Here is a 5,596-nt window from a genome sequence, read left to right as displayed (position 1 = left end):
TTCCCTACAGATCCTACTACTAGCTCAAGTACTTTCCTACACCTCTTCATCATTAAGATTTGTTATTTCAGCAAACTGCTGACTGTCGCAGGAAAAGTGTACAATGCTGTCAGAAAGACAGTTATGCAGCAGGGCTTTAAGATAGACTTTTACGAGTTCTGCCTACTGAAGCCAGAGACAGCCGCATAGCACATCTGCTCTGCTGTGCTGAACACTCCACAGACAGATACAATACAGCAGGACCTGGAAGCTCCATTTCCCACTGACGAGAAAATGGGTTACAAGGGACCCGTCTGGGACTGACTGGGTTACGAGGCGATGGAGCAGCCGTGTGGCAACACCAGCAAGGAGCTTACAAGAATGGCAGCGAGCATGGGCAGCCAGACTGTGGGTCACTTCAGAGTCCCTATGCTGTTCATTGCACCTACAGACAAATATCAAACCAAATCCAAGCTAAGCTTGAAGAAGTCTCCAACACCAACAAGCCAGAGAGGACAAGATGTGTACTTGTTGACCAGTAAGAGCTGTGCTTTGCAGCAAACGGAGAGGCTGTCTTCCTCGAGAATCTTGCTCCCAGCATGGGGAAACGGCACAGGATCCCAGCGCAGGCTCCCAAGCTGAGCTGTAAAAACAAACACGCTTCCTTTGTTTAAACAGCGTCCTGGCGAGCCTCGCCCCGAGCACACCAGCGTGCCGACAGAGAGCCTCGGCAGGTACCGCAGCCATCCGGGGTCACACTTGGACTTGCAACGCTGTGCCTGGAAGACTGAAGGAAGAACACAGCAAGAACCAAACTGGTAATAACCTCAGCATTTCTGGTGCCAGGCTCCAGGGAATTCAGTAGAGCCAGCACATCTGGCAGCCATTTTGAGGAGGAGCGCAGGGTTTCAGAGGCCTCCGTGTTCCAGGCGCTCCAGAAACGCAGCACTCTGCGTATACGCACAAACATACCTGCAGCTTATGTTTCTCATTTCCTGGACGACTTGGATGAACAAGAGATCAGGCTCTAGACGAGAGCACCAAAGCCTCGACTCCTGGCTGCCGTACATGAATCCTCAAATGTTTGGCTGAAGCAGTAACTCCTCCCTGCCCCAAACTAATCTTTTGCTAATAGAAGCAGGGAAGGGGGCTGGAAGGAGGAGAGTAACAAATGATCCCCATGTGCTTGCTGCAGCATAAATCCATTCTGAGTCCTGAGCTGGATCCTGCAACAGCTCAGGTTTTACTCCTGCAAGAAACCGAGCTCTTAGATCTGCAGCTACAGCAAGCAGAGGTTCATCTGGCCCGTTCCCCTCTCCCCTCCCAGCACCCCAGGGGAAAAAAACCTACAGACTTTGATTTGTTCGTAGTGAATTTTAGCCCTCTGAAGCTACTGCCGAACGTGCCTGAACTGCTGGAAACATGTCTGCCCCATTCCAACGCACACGCGGCGTGCCAGGGATCCACACGCTGCCAGACGCCTCCGGTTATTTGTTTTAACTGTTACCTCAATGTTACGCGTTTTACAATTAAACAATTAATACCATGGTGAATCTTGAGAGGTGCCTACAAGAGTCAGAACAGGTTCCTTCTCCAGTGTGTATGTTATCGTCCCGTTTGTTATGTTTGAACTATGGGATCGCACACACACCGTACTCTGCAGTGACAGCTCAGAGAAGGGTTTGAATGAATGCCTGTGGAAGGAGGGGGAAAGATTAGCTTCAACCAGCAGCAAGGGTTTAGCTCTCAGACTAGCCTCATGAATTTTTTTACTCACTGTCAGGGCCTAACCGCTATAGCAAGTGTATTAAAAGACTGCTTCTGCTTCTCCCAGTTAATGAACTGTTCACCAAGGCAGCTCGCTGCACTAACAAAGACCGCTGAACGCTGCTCCCGCACTGCTGGCCTCTCTGCAAGCACACCGCCCTTCCTGGGTCTCACCATCAAGTCAGGGAAGCACTAAAAAATGCTGTTTTAATTGACTAGTTACGACCACATTCTTCAACCTTTTACTGTAGGCGTAAGAGAAAGTGATTTTTAAATCTGAAGGAGATACTTATCTTCATAACCAAGGTAAGAATTAGTACTTTGGCAGGAGCACCCTGGCCGTTTCCTCCCTATTTTTCACAGGTTCATTAGCATGCAGAACCTCCAGCCCTTAGTGCTTGCTGCCAACAGGACCTGGAATTGTACAGCACCAACTCTATCTTCAGTTACAACACATCTCCTTTCACACACCAGTCGGGTGTACCCTTCTGGACAATTCCACTGAACCTTTGTTTCAGACAGTTTCCCCTTCTGTCATCGCAGGCAAGAGTGGTGGCCAGTGCTATTTCACCTGCAAGGTCTGGTGTGACCTGAATCCAATCTGCTCAACAGAACACACACATTTCCGAATGTAAGACAAAGACTGCTCTCAAAAAGTGAGTCTGACTTTCAAGGTTAGTATCTATACAAACACCTGGAAGGCCAATTCATACAAAGCCTCTGAAAATTGAAGGAGATGTTTATCACTGCCTGTTCAAAACACACTACGCTGATATCGAGTCACTGGCCATAATACCAGTCTCATGGCTTTTTCTAAAAAAGCTGAGTAGCATCTCCTGAAATTCATAGCAGATTTGTGTTGTCAAGACTTGCTCTTGTAAACTTTTGGACTAGCTCCCATGGTCAGACATTATGCAAAGCCTCTTTTAAATAAAATCAAATAAAAGAATTTCAAGAGCCATCTATATATTAGGAGTTTTTATCAAGCAAACAATAGCACAAAGGCACTTAGCCTCTCAATTTCACACTCTGGAGATCTCATGCATCAGATGCCTGTTGTTAGTCTAAATCCCGTAATTACTCTTCACTTTGCTGACCTCAACAAATAAGTAAACAAGCGCTCAAAGGAATAGCACCTTCTTCAACACAAACTGGGCCACAGCTCTCAAAGGAACCAGTCATAAGCAAACCTGAGGTTATTTTTTTTTTGTCCATCTTGCGTCAAAGGCACGTTGACACTACTGCGAGCACGCTGAGCACCCTGCGGACACAGCGGGCTACGGCCAGCTATCAGGCTGGGGTGATGATGGCAGGAAAACAAACCGGTGTCTGGTGAAGCTTTCCTGGACAACTTGTCTTTGATGTCAGTTGTTTTCAGTCAGACTTAGATATTTTTTTTTTCTGTGCAGAGGAAAATAGTAATCCCATGAAAAAGAATGTAGGCAAGAATGTTTTCCCTTCTCAGAAATCTCCTCATTAACTTACCAAGACTCAATGACAGGCTTGTAATGAAGGATGCTGGTTACGTCTGCCAGCTAGATGAAGGAAGAAGGTTTTTATCTCTTTTATCCCAATGATGGAGAGAGTTACAGCTGTTCTACCAGCTTCATAAAGAACAAGGCTCCCTGGCTTCCTACAGCAGGGCCTCAATGGCAGCCGTAACTAAAACAAACCAGGAAACCAACCTCGCTGTCTGTGCATTACAAGCGCCCCATTGAGAAACAGAGAAAGTTGCATCATTTACAAATTCCGTTCTTTGAAACAGTTTCACTGCGCCCAAGTCACACACTTCTGCTGACAGCTGCTCCAAACCCCTGCAGGAGGAGGGCACCTGGAACCCAGCGCTGGGAGCCTCTACCTTATACTTAATAAAAACCCACAAAACAAGCCAACAGCTGCTGTCTGTTTCAAGTTCCTCCTCGCTGCAACTCTCTTACCTTCCTATTGCAACTCTTAGATCAAAGAAGAATTTAGTCTTTCCTGAAGACAGAAGTTAGACTCCATTACCTGAAAGATGGTTATTAGGAATACTGCCCGCTCTCTCCTCTATTCCAGCAGCATCAGGATTATTCCTCAGCACAAACTACTCCGTGAAGGTCTACAAGTTCTGCTCATCAACATGGAGAAAATCGTGATGCTCAGGAGTAGATGAAATCATCTTCCTGATGAAGCTGAAGATTTCTCAAGCACCAAAGCAGAGACCACTAAACTTCAGATAAGCCAGGCATGATTTTTGTTCTTCAGAGACTTATAAGCAAGACCTGACGACATTAACACTAACGGAATTCCAGGAACTTCCCAGTCTCGATTACACTCACGTATTTTTTAAGTTACACCTACTCAAAGCCAGCAGTTCAATTCACATTAACTACACCTTTACTATACTTTTATCTGTGGTGCAATTCCTTCTCCTGAGGGGACTAGCGAGAAAAAGCTTGATACCAGCCAGCATAACTTTGTTTACAGTGAAGTGAAAGTCTTTAAAAAGTTCTAAATTAGTACCATCCAGCAAGGAGACCTGGGCATCACTGGACAGGTTGGTACATTATTTTGGCTGCCCTTAGGCAAGGAAGGGAACCGAAATGACCATTTCACAGGTCACCAATTATCCCATCATCTGGAACACTGGATCCGCTTAGCATGCATCTTTCCAACTGCACGGCCAGCGCTAGAAATAAGGGTTCAGCAACAGACAGAGAACAGAAGCAGGATTAAAACACCATTATATGGCCAGACAGAGAGAAACAAGATGCATGCAAGGGAAGGTAAAGGTACACTAGCATCATCTACCCACACGCCAGTACAAGAGCTGAGGAAGACTTGAACTCCAGAGAGTTTAAGAAGCAATATGGCCAGGCATGCTAGATCCCAAAGTTTCATTCACGGAATGCTTCCTTCTACCTTTTAAACCAGCCGGTGCTCAACACCGCAAGGGCAGAACACGTGCTGACCAGCAGTTCAAGGCTCTGGCAGCAGCACTACCATGCTCCCAAGAACCAGGTACTGCTTCACAAGCCAAAGCTCTAGTGTATCGTGAATTGGAGTACTTTGTGAATTCTGAAGCCACTGAAATTATTTACTTGTATCCGTCCTCAGACTGTTCCTTCTAGTCTCATCCTGGGAAGAGAGAGCTACGTAAAACCTCATGGAAGCATGTGTCATCCACCTTACCTGGTTCCCCTTCCTGCTGTCACAGGGGTCCAGCTGCCTCCCCGTGCGCAGGCAATTCTGAGACTTACGGGGAATCAGAAAAGTTCCCTCCAACGTGATCAAGTTGAACTTTTTTGTCTCAGACCTGACAAGCAGGAGAGTCCAATAAACTGGATAAGCTGCATGTAAACATGGGATCACCTGATGTAATTAGTTACTTCTATTTATAGAAAGAACCTGCCCCACAGAGACCATTCCCTGAACAACCCATTAGCTATTACCCTCATTAACAGCTGACAAAAAAACAAAAAGTATTGTTTTTTAAGATATTGAATTGCCATGTATATAAAACCCCAAGTATACAGCTATCTAAATAAATATGCATAAAAAGTGTATAATACCACCCCTACTGCAGTGAGGCTTTGGTTTTGTTTTTTCAATTAGTTAGGTTGGTTATGAACTCTGATATTTGGGACATATCTGCTCGGGAACCATCCAGCTTTGTATTTGTAAGCAGAAATCATGGAAGTCAACAGGAAGACTTGCTGACTTTGGAAAATTTGGGTCAGACCCAGAAATTCAGGCATTTTGCACATCCCGACTCCTGTTTTTCTCCCATGCATCACTCTTGCCTGTACTGCAGACAATAGTAACAGGAGCCTGAATTCAATATCCAGATTCATTATTAAGTGTTCAGATC

Source organism: Pterocles gutturalis, unplaced genomic scaffold, assembly GCF_000699245.1.
Source record: "Pterocles gutturalis isolate BGI_N339 unplaced genomic scaffold, ASM69924v1 scaffold29312, whole genome shotgun sequence".
NCBI classification, from domain to species: Eukaryota; Metazoa; Chordata; class Aves; order Pterocliformes; family Pteroclidae; genus Pterocles; species Pterocles gutturalis.
The sequence above is the reverse complement of the archived record's forward strand: the minus strand, read 5'-3'. Positions refer to the sequence as shown.